We start from the raw sequence: 19,394 nt of genomic DNA on the forward strand, positions 1-19,394 counted from the left end.
TTCACACACAGCAGTGATCAGTGTCTCACACACAGCAGTGATCAATGTTTCACACACAGCAGTGATCACAAGATCCTAGCCCTCTTTGGTCATCAACCTCATTTCAGATAGGAGACATCTGGGATAAAGTAGATTCTCCTGCCTCTACCTCCTAGGTTCTAGGATTTCAGGCCTGCACCACTGTGTCCACGTCCACTTCCTTTGGATGACATCATCTGCTGTGTTTCTCCTCCCCCTTTCCCTCCTGTCCGCCCACCTTTTCTGGACTGTAGTTGTTTGTGAGCATCCTGTGCAGTTTCTTTTCCTTCTTAGCATCTTCAGTTGGCACCACACAAACTCAGCACTGTATCTGCTGTCAGTCAATTGAGCATGAATCAGTCCTCCGTAGTGCACCCCACAACAGTCTGCCTTCTGCTCCTGATAGCAGCTCTTCCTCCTCTCCCTGTTGGCCTGGTACCAGCTCCCGTCCTGAGATCACAGGAACCTCAATGAATGGGTTTGGTGTTGCTGTGTCCAGATGCTTGTCAATGAGTGTGAGCACTACTGGCCTCCTCTCTCACCCACATTCCCTTACTCACATCCACCTCTGAAATCTTTCAGCTGTGTGTGTTACATCTATAATCCCAACACTGAGACTGAGGAAGGAGGATCGTCACAACTTCAAAGCCAGCCTGGGCTACAGAAGAGACATGTAAAAAAAAATAAATAAAGTCCCCTGTGCTGGAGTTCATCTCCTTTCACAGCAGATAATCTGGACGGTAAACGCTGAGTTCCTGCACGTTGTAAAATCTCTGTGGCTCGTGTTGTAAAGTCCTTGTTGCTCATCTGACTCTGCCTTCTCACCTAGTGATAGATTGCTGTTTTGGTGTGGGATATTCTGGGGCTTAAAAATTTTGAACATACTGCTCCCCTGTTTTCATTGGCTTTGCCACTGAGAGAAGTAGGATAACGTCACAACGTCACAACCTCCTGTCCTCTACAGCTCTGGTATGGTTGATTCGTGTGTGTGTGTGTGTGTGTGTCTGTGTGTGTGTGTGTGTGTGTCTGTGTGTGTCTGTGTGTGTCTGTGTGTGTGATACACATGTGTCTGCTGTGCAGAGGCCACAAGAGGATATAATGTGTCCTAGTCCCCTGAGACAGGGTTTTTCACTAAACCTGGAGCTAGGCTGCCAGCCAACAAACCCCAGCAACTCTCCTGTGTCCAGCCCCAGCGCAGGATGACAGGGCTGGATACAATGAAACCTGTACAACCAAGACTGACTTTTGATGTGCATTCTGGGGTTTGAACTCTGCTCCTCAAGATTTCACAGCAAGCATTGAATCCTCTGAGTCACCACCTCAGTCCTGATTCTTTCTTATGAGCTACCCTTTTCTTGGTTCTAACTGTTCTCTTCTAGAACACTTTCTAAACACGTATTAGACCTGCTGGATCTTTCCTTCACTTCTCTGATCTTTTATTACTAGTCACTTAATATATTTCTGAACAATAAAACCAAGTTCACAGAATAGAGACAGCCAAATAGCCCAAGATGGCAGGACCTTCTGTAACCATGGGTTTCCCTGAAGTCTAAGCTCCAGACACCTGGCTTTCTTGCCCTTTAGTTTTGCTATGGTCTTTTACATTTGTAACTTTGTGCATTCCAGGGAACATGATCCCTGGACTCTTTCTTTATGAGCAAAGCCCTTCAGGCTGGAGTGGGAGGCTACTATGTTGGTGGTTAGGATTTTCTCTCTCTGTCTCCTATGCTCAAACAGCACCCCGTTCACCCCTCTATAATGACGCTTTCTTACTTACCTGAGCTTCCTCTGACTAAGGGCTGCTTCTATCTTTTGTGTCTTCCCCACAGTGTCTAGCGGAGGGCACATGTGTAGATCATTTACAAACTTGGATACGTTCAGTGTTTCACACATAGCAGAGATCAATGTTTCACATACAGCAGTGATTGTTTCACACACATCAGTGATCAGTGTTTCACCCACAGTAGTGACCAGTGTTTCACCCACAGTAGTGACCAGTGTTTCACCCACAGTAGTAACCAGTGTTTCACACACATGAGTGATCAGTGTTTCACACTCAGCAATATCAGTGTTTCACATACAGCAGTGATCAATGTTTCACATGCAACAGTGATCAATGTTTCACACACAGCAGTGATCAATGTCTCACACACAGCAGTGATCACAAGATCCTAGCCCTCTATGGTCATCAACCTCATTTCAGATAGGAGACATCTGGGATAAAGTAGAATCACTCCAGGGTCTCACTTAAGCCTGCTAGGCTAGAGTCCACACTGCTACCCCTGCTGGGTAAATAAGTCAATCCCTGAAACAGCACATCGCCAGTGATGGTGGGTTGTTACAGTGAGTGGAACTCCAGATGCCCTTAGGAATCTGTAGGAGCTCTGGGTACCAAAGTCAGAGAGTACTCAGGTCCCTTATATAAAGAATATGATATCTGCAAATAAGCTGTACAACCATTTAAGTCATCTCCAGATGCTTATAGTACCTGATATAAGAGTTTGTAATGTGAATAATTATACCTTATTTTCTGTATCTGTTCAATACAAGTACAACTTGTTTTTCTGAAAATGTCCAAACCATGACTATTTGAACCCATAAATGTAGACCTATAAGTGTGGAAAACCAATTGTGCACCTAGACAAGATATGGTTGGAGGTACAGATAGAGCCGGAGGGGTGTGCGTGAGCGAGGTAGCCACAGTGTAAGATGGCCATCACTCTTTTATTTTATCTGTGTCTGAGACTCGTTACTTCTGTGAAGCTATTTGCACCAGTCAAATTTCCTGTCTGTCTAATGAACACCTGAGATAAACCAACATATGATGATGAAAGAGTCATTCTGGCCCACAGTTATAAAAAGAAGGTATGTGTTAGTTCCGTCTGTCGGCCCCATTGCTGTGGGCCTGTAGCAGCTCATCCATGGGGCAGGCAGAACTACTTACCTCATGGCCAGGGTGGAAAAGAAGAAAGAGAAAGAGGAGGGTCCAGGGTCCCCTTATCCCCCTCAAGGGCACACCTTCATTGACGGGGGACTGATTTCTAGACCCCAACTCTTAAAGATCCCATCAAGCTGATGGCCACATATTTAATACAAGGGCCTTTGGAGGACCATGAGTTCCACATACTCACTCATAGAGCAGACTCAGTTTAACCTGAAATATAGGAGCAGGTGACAGGTCTTGGCTTCCAAAAGCTAATGGAGGTAAGAGGGGCATGTTGTGCCATGCAGAGGAGAGGCATCCTGGGTGAGTCCATGGAGCATCTCCCCTTGGGAAAAGCTACTGATCACCATCACAGAACTGGTGGCTGTAAACACCCTATCAGGAAACACTGAAGTAGCTCTTGGCCATGGTTTCATTCTTTGCTTGTTGTGTAGCCTCTGTGATAGACTCACAACTTGCTGCCATCTCTTGATGTAAACACAATACAGGAAAAATAGCAGCCACATTGTAAAGAATTGCATTATAAGTAAGTGCTTCCCGATGGGTCTCTTTTTGTAGAGAAAATTCAGGGGCAGCTCTGGTCCATCTTCCCAGATGGCTCTAGAGCCTCCGCTGCCCACAGATGATGGGAAGGAGCCAGTCTTTTCTTGATGAGAGGATAACATTCCCTTACTTGGCTGAGGTCCTGAGCCCCCTGATCTCTGCTGCTCCCTAAAACTCATGTTGGTCTTCAGTGCTAAGGAGAGTACCCCCTTGCCTATATGGTGATCATATTTTACTTTATCACGTGTATGTATAATTTGGGTTGTTGGGAATTTAACCCATGACCTCATACTTGCTAGGCAGGTTCTTTAGCATTGAGCTACCCTCCCAGCCCTTATTTGCTTTATTTAAACAATAGAAGCTTCCTTTTTGTTGAATCTATCCAGTTCAAATATAAATGGGGTTTGTTAACTTTTTGTTTAATTTTATATATTTCAGAAATGACAAAGATCAATGAACACTTAGTTTTTGCATGATTCCACTCAATTTTGTTTCCAACTTAGCTTTAAAGAAGTTTATATTAGGGCCATAAAAAGACAAGACATCTTAGAAGGTAAATGTGGCTACTACCAAGCTGACTGAGTTAGATTCCCAGAACTCATCAACTCAGTGAAAATTGTCCTTTGACCTCTACAAATGCACTATGACATGTTCACATATAGGTACACACAGAGGCTCACACAAAAGGAATAAATAAGAATGTAATACAATTTCTGAAAACAGTACCATCATTAAAAAATATCAGATAAACTGGGTAGTAGTGGCCTATGCCTTTAATCCCAGCACTCGGGAGGCAGAGACAGGCGGATCTCTGTGAGTTCAAGGCCAGCCTGGTCTACAGAGTGAGTTCCAGGATGGGATACCAAAGCTACACAGAGAAACCTGTCTCAAAAAACAAAACAACAAAACAAAACAAAAAAAAACCAGATAAATTCCAGCTGAGGAATGGTCTACAAAGCGCTTTACTGATCCTCAACACTGTCCAAACCATCAAACATAATTCTGAGAATCTTCTGCAACTGAGGGGAGCTTGAGAAGCCATACAAGATCCTGGATGGAGTCCTGGGTCAGGAAGACAACATTAGGTGAAAACTAAGGAAATCAAATGTGTGGGTTTCAGTTTTCCGTCATGTATGTAATCAGTTCATTTTTCGTGGCATGTGCACCACACCAACGTGGGATGCAAACAATATAGGAGGTGAGAGAAAACATCATGTGGGACTGCTAATAGCCTTCCCAACAGATGTGCAAACCTAAAACTTTTAAAAGATTAACATTCATATAAATGGAAACTTCCTTAGTCTCACTTTTTCTGAATTTGGTAGAAACAGACCAAAAGCAATGGTAAGTAACAGTTCGTGCTGACTGAGGGCCACCTGAGTGTCAGCAGGCGAAGAGCTTTATGTGCACAATCTTTATTTGGTTAACCCAAAGTCAGTACAGATGGCATAATTCTCTGCTCATTGTATAGATGAGGAAAGCCCCCGATGGTTTGTCTTGCTTGCAAAGCATCATGCAGAATACCACAACACAATCCTGTACTCCGCAGGCAGGGAACCACAAGTGAAACACACACACACACACACACACACACACACACACACACACACACACACACACAGAGCGTTGGCTGAAACTCAGGACCATGAGCACTTGGACTTAAGGTACACTGACCAGGGAGGCTGGGCTGGTGACGCCGCAGTGACATTCCTGCACTCAGCTTTCATAGCTGGGGCCACTGACTTGTCATCTCACAGTCACACGCTTCTGAAAAAAGCCTATTTTTGAAGGTTGATTAATTAGTATCCCAAGTCTGAGACTGTGACAAATGACCCAGGAGGGGAAAAAAATCAGTTCCCAGGCTGTGCTTTGAGCAGCCCTGGCAGCACCTCATTCAGACTTGCTGTCACCGGCCACCTCTCTGTGTTCATGTCATGGATCTACAAGGCTCAGCATCCCTCTGCCTCAGAATTCCCTCCTGCCTCCTTCATCTTCTCCTGTCTGATTCTCCCCTCTCCCGTTCTCACTGGACCTACTCAGGGATCTCTAAGAATATTCCAGAATAAAGATCCACATATGTTTTTAACCCTAATTCTCAGGCACAACCTCCACAAAACTCTTGCAAAAACCCTGCAGGAAACGTGAGGTTCACTTTGTCCAAATGCAACCATCCCCATGCTGGCTTCCAAGCATCAGTTTAAAAACCAGGACTCAGCTGCAGACCTTTCCTAGCTAGGTAGGGTCTAGCTCAAGCCAGAGGCTGCTGACCCTGGGGGTGGGGCTGTCTTCCTCTTTTTCCTGCTTTCCATTCTTCCCCAACCAATCCATCTTCATCACTGCTGCCTTGTTCCAGCCCCAACTACCTTTCCCTCCTGCTTGGACTGGGGCAAGGATCAGAAGGATACTGACTCGTTTGGAAATCAGCCTGACAGTTTCCATGTCTACCTGTGTAACTTGTCCATATGTAGCTGTTTTTAGCCTTTGATGATACAAAGGAGATCTACAGCATCACCTACAAACCCTCACACAATTCCTAGACAGACTTTCCTGTGTGTACTTTTAGTACACAGTGGAAAACATATATGTGCAGACATTTATCTTTATGTCCTGAGTTTATTTAGGAATGAAATAGCAATAGTTTTAACTTCTAAGTAGATTGGCACATCTATGGATAATTTCTAATTTGCTGACTTCTCTCACCTCCCCTTCTCCTCCTTCAACTACTGAGTCCTACAGGTTCTGCACCACAGCTAGGTTGAGTTACTTGGTATCTTTAAGCATGGTGTTCTCCATGCTGTAAGGAGCAATGGGGGGCAGCTACATGTGCTTTGGGAGTCCATGATCTCCTAGGCCAGGAAAGGAAGGATTACCTTGTCCATGGCCTCTGCTCCAATGTTCCCAAATGAGAGGGTGAGACAACCAGCTCTGAATGGTCCTATCCCCAAGACACTGCACCCAACACAGTGGCTCGTTGTGGTTGTCCCCGATATCTCCAAGAGCTACTGTCCTCCCTGGAAGCTGCTCCTAAGAAGGGGAGCTGTCAAGAGGTATTGTTGCCTAGAATCCCATCTCTGGGAGCTGCTCTCAAGAAGGGCCTGAGAGTTTTCCATTAAAACTAGAAGAGCTTCCAGAAGGAAGCCATTGGAGTTTGGGGTGGGGGGGAAAGCCAGAGGGGTATCATTGCCAATGACTCCCCATCCAGGACATCAACCTCTTGCCATCTGGGGAAACAATGTTGGTCAGCCGAGAACAGTGCAACGGCATTTCAGTCAACAATGGACTGCATGTATGACAATGCACCGTCAGACTGCATCATCTAGCGACCTTATAGCCATCTTAATTTGCCTTACATAAAACATGCTGTGTGCACCCACTTAAGGTTGGAAGCATGGAGTGATGCCTTCCTCAGAGCTTCCCCAGAATCAAGTGTCACGTGACTATGTTTCTCTTTGTTAAACTTTATATGGAGCAAGGAGCAAAACCACACTCATGTCTGGAAAATATGTCATGAGATGCAGTGATGGGGAGGACCCCACAGTGTGTGTAGAAAACGTAAAACAAGGACTGAGAATCCAAAGCCATTCACCTTCGCTCACAAGTGATTCCGCCATTCACAAACCAGATGTTTTAATTAAAATGCTGCTAAAAGAAACAAATCAATTACCAGCTCCAGTACACGATGATTTATTCTATCTCACACACAGAAGATTGCTTATGAGTATCATGTAACTGCTTTAGGTGATCAGTTAGCAAAAGCTGCTAATGAGTAGCACTGTTATCAAGTCAGACAAAAGACACCCTGGGACTCCAGACATTATTATAACACAGCACTTTGTTCTGAAAAAAATAGCTTCTCTTTCATCACAACATGATGAAGATAACCCCAGCTGAGCAGGCCCAGTCCATACGGCCACCTGTCTTTCCGAAGAACAGAAAAGCAGAGTCTTCCAAGACAGAAATGGTTCGAGTAAGCGAATGTTCACAGAGCCTGTGCCCCGAATCTTGTGTTGATGACCAGAGTAGCAAGACGCGGGTTTCCTGAGGCCTTTCATGCAAGCACTTTGTACACGGCAACCATCACCGCAGAACCACTACGTGAGGGTAGCCATGCCAGCCCGCGTTCTTGCAGCTCTAGGTGAGGCCCCACCCCGCTCATTTGAAGAGCTGCAGCTGCAAGGCCCTTCCCAGGGCTGCTGATGCCTGTCCTCTCCTCCCTTCCCAGGGCTGCTGATGCCAGTCCTCTCCTCCCTTCCCAGGGCAGGCTTCCATGGATAACACTGGACACTGGCTCATCAGCTCCACGCTCCTCTGGATGCTTACGTGGTTCATCTTGAAAATGGGATTCTCCTGGCAGCTAAGACTTCAAGGCCTGAGTCTAGATGGTTATAGCCCCACGGTGCTGAGGAAGCTGTCTTGGCTTCATTCCCATTTTCACCAGCCATGTTGGGGTGGGGTTTCATTGATGTGGACACAACGCTTTTGTAGAAACTTGCATAGCTCCTACATGGGCACATAAGCTGAGAAATATGGATTTGGGGTTTCTTTTTTCCTTGGTGCTGAGTCACATCCTCCCCCTGCGCAGACACTTGCAGAATAGGAGTGACATCTTCCCTCAGGACAGAGGTGCCACCAAGTGTAGCCCTTTTAGTACCTGCTGCTATGCTGAGTCCATGTAATGATCCATCATCAGCCTTGGGCGCTCAGACCCCAGACACCTAAAGCTCTCCCAGTGTAGCTGGCTGCTCACAGCTCAATCACTCGGGCATCTCTAGAAAGGGAAAGAAACATCGGAAGACTTGCTGTTAGAGGGACTGTGTCCTTATGGTTGGCTTTGTGTGGAGGCAGCACAGTGAGCAGGTGTGAGGAGATCACCAGCAGATGTCAGCACCGTGGGGCCTCTCCTCAAACGACACAGAAAGATGCCTGCAGCCAGCACTGAAGCCAGATATCAGCCATGAGGTTGTTTCTGCCTGCCAAACCCAAGGCCACAAGACTTCAGCCACATCAATACAGTAGTGTCAGGCACTCATTCTTCAGGGTTTATCAGAAAGTGTCAGGGACTCATTCCTCAGGGTTAATCAGACTATATGGGGAAAGTGTATATGAAGAACATGTTCAGATCTAGGCAGAGGCTAAGAGGAACAAGGTAGGGAAGCCTATGGAAATGTAATAAAAGATGATGCCCTCAGCTCTATATCACAAGCTGTACCAACTTGTATAACCATCACACTCTACATGTACCAACTGAGACAGGAGAGAAGGCACTGTCCATGCATTTTTTTTTTTAAAGAGGAAAACAGAAGAAAAGATGAAGTCACCAAACCAAGCTCTGACACAAACACCTGGAGCTGGAGGTTGAGATACAAAGCTCTGGGCTATGGGACATTTTCATAGAGATCGCCAACATCTCCGTGAAGGAGATGGAGTTCACACTAACACCATAGTTTCCCATAAGCTTTACCTATGGTGATAACAGAATGCCACATTCATGCTGCATTGACTGCTCCCTAATAGCAAGTGTGATTAGTTGGGCCTGTTCAGTACCAATCTCTTGTCTGTCATCTCAGCATAGTGTAGGAGGAACCATGGCAGGAAGACAGCAGAATGGAACATGCATGGGGCAAGTCAAGTCAAGGGCCATAAAAGGGACAGCACATCTTCACCTAGCTTGTGTCTGAGGGCTGAGGACCCCCATGAGGCTCAAGCTTACAGAGCTTAGTGAGAGGTGAACCAACAGTGATGATGAGCAAGAATGGCGTGGGGGCACACAGAAGAGTGACGGGATGTGCCACTTAGTTTCTTGTTGACATAAACAAGGGTCATCTGGGAAGAGGGAACCTTGGATGAGAAGATACCTCCATCCTGTAGGCAAGTCAGGGGGCATTTTCTTAATGTTGGAGGTGCCACCCTGCAGGAGGGGGTTATGGGATGAGCCTGAAAAGCAAGCCAGTCAGCAGTCTTCCTCTGTGGCCTCTGCTCCAGGTCCTGCCTCCAGGATCCTGCCTCAAGTTCCTGCCCTGACATCCCTCTGTGAGATGGAATGAACCCTTCCTCCCCATGTTGCTCTTAGTCATGATCTTCACCCCAGCAATAGAAAACAACCTAGAACACGAGTGTGGGGTTTGGTCTGATTGAAGTACACTGTTGGGCTTCCTAGAATGAAAAGAAGATACCCATTATTTTGTAAAATATTAATATACACTAATAAAATACTAAAAATGAAAGATCTGGTGGAGGAAGTGGGGACAATTGAAGAAGGAAATATAGGAGAAGGCATCCATGGCTGTTAAATGCTGGTGTGTCTTGCTAAAAAGGATAATGGTCCAAAAGAACATGGAGTCTGTGGGGGCTGGTCTAGACAGGCAAAGACTGAGTACAAAGTTGATTCCTTCTGTTGAGTTTAACTAGCCACAAGTTAAATTCAGGGTTGAGGAGAGGGTTTTGGGTGCCTGGGCCGACTCAGCACAAGTGCTGAAGATACTGATGACCCAAGTAGACAAGGAGGACAGCTTCTTTGCAATGGCAGCGCTGAGGCAGGGGAGTGTCTCCTGGACCAAGTCACAGGAGTAAGAACTCTATGAATGTGTGGGTGTCAACCGCACCCAGGAGCCAGACACAATCTGCAGTAAAAGGCAAGCTAGGCAGAGGAGGGGACATCAGCTGGCTGGGTGAGTAGTGGAATTAGACTGCTCGCCATGTGTTGGCATGAAGAGAGGGAATAAAAGGATTTGGACGCAATACAATTAGAATGACTGTTAAGCTAAAATATTCTACCACATTCTCCAAAGAAATCACAAGTAGGTCACCAAGAAAAGGAAAAACAAATAGATAAATAAAATCAATATGTGTTTCTGCATCTGGTGAGCCAAGGGGAGCATTTATTATTGAGTTTTGAAAACAGGAACGGGTCTTGGATTTTGTCAGAAATGTCTCACTGATGAGGAAGTGGCTCACTAAATGTCCTGATAAAGTCCTTCCCTGACAGCCCACTCTAAACCCAGCTTGCTCTTCAGTGGATGCTGAGTAGATTGTCCGCCAAGATCAGGCACAAGGCATGTAGTGCTCTGTGTCTGCTGTCACTAACAGTGTCAATTTAAGATGCATCAGAGAAGAGTGAGCAATTAGTGTCATAAGAACTGAGAAAGAAGCTGGGCAGTGGTGCGCACGCCTTTAATCCCAGCACTCGGGAGGCAGAGCCAGGTGGATCTTTATGAGTTAAAGGCCAGCCTGGGCTACAGAGTGAGATCCAGGACAGGCACCAAAACTACACAGAGAAACCAAAAAAAAAAAACAAAAAAAAAAAAACAAAAAAAAAACTGGGAAAGAAGGGATGCATTTGGGCAGATGAGGGGTGCCATAAAAAGTCAAAGGGACCAAAGAGAAACCAAGCTAAATGACACAAGCATCCAGGAGGGCAACCAGTGTGATCCCTACTCAATGGCTGGGCCCGAGAAGTAACGGGAAAGACCATAAGCACACAAGATATTCACAATACTTAGGAGTAAACTTAGCAAGAAAGGTAAGAACCTTATGAATAAAACCCAAGAGCTTTCATTGAAGCACATGAGAAGGGACATGCTAAGTGTCTTTATAACAAAACCATGGTGTATGTTCACAGGAAATGCAGCCATAAAGAACAAAAAGAGCCTGTGGTGTGCAGAAACATGGATGGAGCTGGAGGGCATGGTGTTAAATGAAGTGGGCTAGACACAGAAAGCTATCACATGTTCTTGAACACAGGTGGATGCTAAGAAAAAAGTTAACCTGAGCATAGACTACTGAGTACTAGAGGCAGGGATAAAGCCAAGCTGGATTTGAATGTTAGATGCATGCACTGAGACAGCACACTAAACCCCACTAATATGTGTGATTAACCCATTTGCTAATCAAACTTAAAATAGATTTCTCCCATGGATTTCTGGTTAATGTCAACAATGAAATTAATCAGCTCCAATCTAATGTGTAAAAATAATATATCCCCAATGAAATACCAAGACATCTGTTTTCACAGTAAAATTCTGAAGTTGACCGGAAAGTCTTGCCTAAAGCTACCAGAACTAAACTAGCAAATGTTTCCCTGAGGAGCAAGGGAAGTGTGGGTTTGCTGGGGGTGGGAGGAGCCAGCCTGCCAGATGGCGAAGCATACCCGGAACCCCCCACAGTCACAGTGTGATACCTGCCCACTGCTGACCACAGGTGGCCAAGTCCAGAAGCATCCACACATGCGTGGGAGCCGAGAGCAAATCAGACAATGGGAAAAGAGGGTGGGGCCAACATGGCTGTTTGTCCTTCTGGTTCGCTTTTCTTTAAGACTGATTTATTTTGTGGGTGGGTGTGTATATGCACATGTGTGCATGTGCGTGTGCGTGTGTGTCTGTGTGCGCGTGCGTGCCTTTGGAGGTCAGAAAAGTGCATCAGATCATCTTGGAGCTCGAGTTCCAGAGTTCCAGGCAGTTGTGAACCACTGGACACGATGCCGGCAGCTGGACTCAGGTCCTCCAGGAGGGCAGTGAGCACCTCCCTGCTGAACCATCTCTCCAGCACCTTCCGCTCGTTTCTGAGGCAGGGACTAGTTCAGGCTGGACTCCCATTGGCAATCCTGCCCACACCGGGATTCCAGGCATGCACCACTATACTTAACCAAGGTCTGTAGTGAGGTTGTGTTTGAGTAAAAGACCAGATGTGTCCATAGCTCATCTCACACACCAGAGTGAATGCCAGCGAATCAAACAGACAAAAAACATCTTAAAATACCACAAAAACGTATCTGAATAAATATAAAAAAATACCATTATATACAAATATCATAAAATATCATGAATAGATATAAAATTAAAACTGACTATATGTAAATGTTTAAAATTCAATGCGCTTTTGTGAAAGGGTCAAAGGGCAGGGCCACTGAGATGGTGACCTCGAAGCAGAGATGTATCAACAGTTTGGAGAGAAAGGATTCTCTGCATTTATGTTTGAACAGTCTCATCTTTGACTTTTGTTCCTCTTTTACCTGCTCAAAAATAAAATTAAGGGTTTTAAATAAAACATTAAGCTACCCTAGGCCCCGAGAGCAGTATCTCTAATTCTGTATCAAATTGGTAGTTCCACCCACACAGAGAACATTATTATTTAAGTTGAACATATGGCTCTGGCTGTATACACACGTGCTGGCAGGACAGGCTGTGCCAGGACACTGCTGTGATTCGGGAAGCATTGCGTGTGGCGACTGGAATCGAGCAAGGGGGTCAAAATCCTGCTCGGTAGAGAAACAGGTCTCCACGTCATTGAGGCGACGTAGAAATGCAGAGGGGAAGGTGTGGAAAGCCCCAGGGGATTGGCTTTGCCTTTTCCATACAGACACTGAAAGAACCCAGAAGAAACGACATGCGGGTGACCACGAGTGTGACACAGTCTGTCCAAATTTAGATTTCTAAAAATCAACCCCCATAAAAACACAGGAAAGCCAAGGAAAGTGGTGAGGGGCTGAGAGTAGTACAGAAGGAGCCTGAGATACCGTGTGTGTGTGTGTGTGTGTGTGTCTGTGAGTGTGTATGTGTGTGTGTGTGGTGTGTGTGTGTGTATGTGTGTGTGTGTATGCATGTCTGTGTCTGTATGTGTCTCTGTGTATGCATGTCAGTATATGTGTCTGTGTATGTAGTGCATATATGTCTGTGTGTATATGTGTCTATGTGTGCTGTGTGTATGTGTGTGCATGTGTCTGTGAATGAATGTGTTTGTGTGTTCATGTGTCTGTGTATGTATGTGTGTATGTTTCTGTGTGTAAGTATGTGTGTGTCTGTGTGTCCATGTGTATCTATGTGTGTTTGTGTCCTTGTATGTGTCTGTGTGTGTATATCTGTGTATGCATGTGTGTATATGTCTATTTGTGTGTCTGTGTATATCTATGTGAGTGTATATGTGTCTGTGTATATCTATGTGAGTGTATATGTGTGTATGTGTATGTATGTGTGTCTGTACATTTGTGTATATGTGTGTCTGTGTGTCTATGTGTATATATGTGTGTGTCTATATGTATGCATGTTTGCATGTACATTGATGTGTCTGTGTATGAATGTATGTATATGTATATATGGGTGTATGTGTGTGTTTGTGTTTGTGTGTGTGTGTGTGTGTGTGTGTGTGTGTGTGTGTGTGTGTTTAGTCTGGAAGATGCTCCAGACAATCAGGTTGTTGTCATGGGGGCCCACTTGTCGTCAAGAAGTGACTTGAACTTCCCCCTTCTCCTGCCCCTCTCGACCTGTGGCAGTTGGAAGAGCTGTCCCTGCCCCTCACCAGCTGCAGCACTCAGGAGAGTGGCCCCTGCATCTCACCTGGGCAACACAGTAGAGCGAGCCCTGGTGGCCTAAGTATGCGTAAGCCAACCCTGAGGGCCTGAAAGCTGGAGAACTTGTCCTGTCCCTTGCTCCTTGCTGCATAGGGTAAACAAGCAGGAGCAGTCCTGGAGAGCTCACCCTGGTGAGAGCTCTCCTGGGAGAGAGCTGGTGGGCTGACCAACCCTGCAACCACCTAGGCCCAGAACCAGGGATATGAGTTGGCCCACACTAACATCCACCCCATCTGTGATCTACTGGAGCATGTCCTACAGATCCAAAGCTGAAGGATCTCCATGACACAGGGAAAAAACAGAATATCCAGGAGGAGAACCAGTGAGGGCCCAGTATCTATGGTGTAGCAGAAACCAGAGGCCTTGAACCAGACCAAGGACTCCTTGTAATGAACACTTGCAAGTAAAGACATATGGACTAAAGGGAATATAATGAGATTTTTCTTCTTGTTTCTTCTTTTCTCTTAAATTTTATGTTATTTTATGGGGGGGGGGCAGGTTGCAAGGGCAGAGGGCAGATAAGAAGGGACAGAGAGATGAATGGATCAAGATGAATATTGACAGACACAAAGAATAAATAATAGGTTAAAAAAATGCCTCACGTTTACCCAACTTGGGATACTTTAAGCAACAAAGAATTATGACAGTGATAGATTAAAAAGCATTGAAGGGACTGGAGAGATGGCTCAGCGGTTAAGAGCAGTGGCTGTTCTTCCAGAGGTCCTGAGTTCAATTCCCAGCAACCAAATGGTGGCTCACAACCATCCATAATGAGATCTCTTCTGGCCTGCAAGCATGCATATAGCCAGAATACTGTATACATAATAAATAAATCTTAAAAAAAAAAAAGCATTGAAGTCTAGCATAACAATAATCAGTAAAAAATTTAAAAAGGAAGAGAGAGAGAAGTATAAAAAGTCCTTCCCAATCCCCCCCAAAAAAGAACGACAGGTGTTAAATGCAGAAGAGGTACCAGGATGGGACTCAATATTTTCATAACCACCAGTGGCCACAACTGACTTAGACGTGGCTTGTGAATAGGTGAAATCAACGAGTGAGGATTGCTGGGGACAATCTATGCTCACAAAGCATCAGCTCAGGGTATTTGCTATTGACACAGAACAGTATCATCTCCACAGTGCATGGCTTCCCTAGCCAAGCCATCAAAACAAGCGTCACCAACAGGGAGCCCGGCTGAGGTTAGGTAGGCACCTCTGGTGCTGGACAGCGCAAGACAGGCAATGCTGCCCCCTCTCGGTATTCTTAACACCCCCCACCAAAAAAAGGGGGGGAGCAAAGGAAATGGAACATTATGTAATTTAATCTTAGGCAGTTTTATGAACAATGCTGTGGGGAGAAAGAAAAAAAAAGAGGTGCAGGGAACATATAAATTTCGTTTGCAACTTCTCTGTAGATTTCAAGATTGTTTTCAAATAGAAAGAGGACAGGAGAGAAGATGGGAGATGGCTCCAGACCTAGGGTGGCCATGCCAGGCAGCTGTTGAGTTACCACTGGGTTCAGCCCACGAACTGTACAGGCAACTAGGGGATGTGAGTAGCATGTGGTGAACCAGAGAAGGGCAGGTTCAACCAGGACCCTGAGATCACGCCCCTCAGCATCTGCTCCCATCTGCAGGCTTTCAAACCCCCACAAAGCAGTGTGAGAAGCCAACCGTCAAACACACGGAAGCCTGCTAACACAGAGCGGCGTTTGGGATTTTGTTTTCGTTAAATCAACTAAATTGGCTAACAGATCGGCCACTGTCAGAGGAAGGTTGTAGAAAAACCAGACTCTCCTTTGGTTACAGCCCAGTTCTCTCAACTCTAATTGAGCAAATGAGCACAGCTTTATTCTTAGTATGGCCAAAGGATCATCCCTTGAAAACTTCCCATAGTCCTAGAGGACTGCTGTCCAAGCATGAGGTCTCTCATGCCAGCATTCCCACCACGGCAAGCAGAAGAGCCACAGCTGCCCCCAGGACAATGCCAGCCTTCCTTCCTGTTAGGGAGGACACCGAGGATGAGCCTCGGAACAGAGGAAGACGCTGTTAATAGAGTCTAGTGCAGAGCGGAAGGTGAGACCAGGCTGGGTGGTAGCCCTGGCTCTTGGTGCTCAGCTGCTTCCTGGGGTCTTGAATTGCCTGGGATCCCCAGACTTCATCTAGTGTTAACTTGGGAAACTTGGCCCCTCCCTCTGCTGCAGCCTCTCTTCCCCCTCCCTTGACTGCCCTCGGCTGCTGCTTTTGAAGGGTCATTTTCAAACAGCTATTGCAGCCCTCTCACCTCCTGCAGCCCCATGCCTCAAAGGATCCAGAGCTGTATCACTTTTGTCTTCTTTCTGCAGCCTCTCGGCTGTGGTTCAGAGGATGTCCCAGAGAGTCTGAGCCCTCAGGGGACTTCCAGGGGGCTCCCATCTGCACAGGCCCTCCTCCTAGCTCCAAGAGGATGACTGTGACCATCCAGCACTCTTCTCCCGCCCCCCGTCCTCAGTGCTGGACAGGAAGTTTCAGGACAGGGTTCAAAGTCACTTAACCAAAGGCTCTCACGCCCCAGGGAGCTGAAACCTCTTCTCCTGCATCTTCCCTCCCCACACTGTAGACTAAAACATCTGCTCTCACCAGATGGCTCCCTCACTGGCCAAATGACCCACTGGTGTCCTCCTTTCCCAGGGCTCCTGTGCTTGTGAGGGTTTCTCTTTGCTTTCTACCTGCACCCTCACACAATCTACTTCCCGCAGGGTGTGCAGCCCTCCACACCGCCAAGGTGCCACAGGGTCATGCAGGCCTTTCCTGCTTCATCACTCTCAGATGGCTGTCACCTGTGACCCCTGTAGTTGGAGGGGACTTGTCTTCCCTCTCTTGCTACCCAGCACCTGTCTCATGGCTGCATGCCCATCCATTCATTCATTCATCCATCCATCCATTCATTCATTCATCACAGACACAGGTTCACACTCTGTTCTAGGCACTAGGCTATCTGATGGAGCTACAGAGATGAAAAGAAAGACCTGCTCTCAAGGAGGTCACATTTTATAGAGAGAAACAAAAAGAAAAAGGCACAGAATTTAATGGCGTGACATGTCATGCATCTGTGGGAAAGAGGTGTGGAGAAAAATAGTCAGGGCTGGGGAGACGGCTCAGTCAGTAAGTTCTTGAAGCAAGTATGAAGAGCTACCTGATCCTCAACACTCATGCAAAACCCAGCACTGGAGAGTGGACTGCACCTTGCTGCAGCCAGCCTAACCAAACCAGCAAGCTCTGGGCTCAGTAAGAGACCTCATCTCAAAATTTAAGGTGGAAAACGGTTGAGGAAGATACCCAACATCAGCCTCTGGTATCCATGTGTGCACACATGCGTGTGTACAAGCCTGGCACACATGAACACATCCACATGCACACACGGAAAAGAAAGAGAAGGCCACAGTGGGGTGCTCCTATTTAAAGTGGGCTGTCTAAAATCAAATGGTAGCACTGACGGATGCAGAGGTGTAAAGGAAATGAAATGCAAGGCTCGCAACCATCTCAGCAAAGAGCATCTCTGTTATAAAGTCGTGAGTGCAAAGGTCCTGGGGGAGGCTGACCAGAGAAGACACGGGTTCCATGCAGGAAAACAAAGCTGCTGGATGTCAGTGAGTGAATTCAACCTGGGACAGACTCTGGTCACGGAGGAGCTGCGGACTTTATTCTAAGTCCCATGCATGGAAGGTTCTGAGCAGGGTGTTGGGGAAGAATCTAACCCAAGCTGTGCGAAGACAAGTCTGGGCCCCCTTGGCTACTGTACCCTGTGGCCACTACTCTCATGGCTCCCACTGGTCCAAAGAAGGAAGAGCAGCAGGCAGGACCTGTAAGGTGCATTTCAGTCCTCTCTGGTGACTGACTAGCTGAGGTGGGGCCAGGGGCTGGGGGCGGGGGTTGGTACCCACTGACCTTACCTGGGGCTTCTCTTCTTCTGCAAGATGGTGTCTAAACAGAGAGAATAGAGCATTAGCAAGGAGGGCCTGTGATTCCTCTGCCCAGCTGACATGTGTTGGGGGTCAAAGTCAGCCCAGTGGAGGAGCTCTAGGGTGGCCCACTCACTGGGGAGTGGTTCAGGGCACATCTTAGTGCTGCTGGAACCTCCCTGTCCATGGCTGGTTCCTGAGCCGCTTGGCTGGTACACAAGTGACCGAGTGTTCCCCATACTGCCCAGGGCCCACATCCCCTCTGCCTGCAGCCTGAATCTCCTAAAGGAGCTGACATTCTCAGGAGAGTGAAGGTCAGGGACTGGAGGATGGAGAGACAGGCAGGGAAACAAAATCAAAGCCAAACCAATGTTTATGACCAGTGATGCCCACTTCCAGAAGTTCCTTTACGGCCCACACCACCCTTCCCATGGATCTCTACAGGTCATGTTATATTTTCAAAAAAAGAAAGCCTCCTTCCTCCTTGTCCTCAGATCCACCCCACAGAAAATTACACCATCATCATCTTCATTGTCTCAGGGTCACAGACTCACACGAGCCCAGCCACATCTGGATCACAGGCAACCACTCTGCCCTGCCCTGGGTATAACCTGCCCATCAACCAGCTGAGCTCAGAACCACCTCAGGTCCTCCTAGGATCAATTTGATCTGATCATATCCATGGGATGGGAAACCAGAAGTCCTGCTTGAAACTAACTTCAGTTCTTCACATCTTTCTCCAGAAAGCTAAATTCCCAGAACACCAAAAGGGACTGAATAGAGAAGTACATGGTGACAGAGAGATAGGCAGGGAGACACAGAGGGAAGACAGACACAGAGATGCCCCATTTTCTCTCTGTGGGAGTCCTGGGCTGTGGGCTTTTGGGTTTGCTCTGTCTCTACCATGAAGTTTCCCCCATTGTTTCACATTAAGTGGCTTCACAGGGCACCATCTGCTATAGCTCAGGTCTAGAATGTTCTCCAAAGGCCCATGTGTTAAAGGCTTATTCCCCAGCCCATGATGCTATTGGGAAGTGGGACAACCTTTAAAAGGTAGAACCTACTGGGAGACCTTCGATCTTGGGGGCATGTCCTTGAGGGGAATTGTAGATTCCCAGTGTCTTCTCTCTGAGAGGAGCCAGCTTCCTCCTCCACACACTCATGGCATGTCATATCACCACAAGTCCCAAACCAAGAAGACCAATGGAGCGTGGACCAAAATCCCAAACTGTGAGCCCAAAACCCTTTCCTCTCTTTAAGTTGGTTGCCTCGGGTATTTTGTCACAGTAACACAAAAGACTAACAGACAGTCCTTTCTTCTGTTTGTCATAGGTCCCTTACCCTGGGGTGTGTTCTTCAGGTCTGCAGAGTCATTATCAGACAAATGTCTCCGGATCATCCAGATCTTCAGGGCAAGGAAACCTGCAGATATGGCTACTCCCAAGGCCGTACCAATGATGGCGTATTTGAAATCTGAAGCACAGGGAAGAACTGAACTCAAGATTCAGCTGCCAGCCTCCAGGGGCCTTCCATGGCTCTACATGAAGTTCAAGCTCATGTTCCTGGACCGTAACATCCCAGTTTCAACCTGCTATGCTAGCCTTGTTT

The 19,394-nt window shown here is 46.7% G+C and overlaps 1 protein-coding gene across 1 annotated transcript in view; it reads right to left on the reverse strand.

The window, feature by feature from the left end:
• The window catches only part of Fam170b (family with sequence similarity 170 member B), a gene marked incomplete at its 3' end in the record, with an annotated part of 41,649 nt that overhangs the window by 17,058 nt on the left and 5,197 nt on the right, over positions 1 to 19,394 (reverse strand). Inside the window, exon 3 of the mRNA XM_037208723.1 lies at positions 17,778 to 17,808. The remainder of the gene's footprint in view (positions 1 to 17,777; positions 17,809 to 19,394) is intronic.

Source organism: Peromyscus leucopus, chromosome 9, assembly GCF_004664715.2.
Source record: "Peromyscus leucopus breed LL Stock chromosome 9, UCI_PerLeu_2.1, whole genome shotgun sequence".
Lineage (NCBI taxonomy): Eukaryota > Metazoa > Chordata > Mammalia > Rodentia > Cricetidae > Peromyscus > Peromyscus leucopus.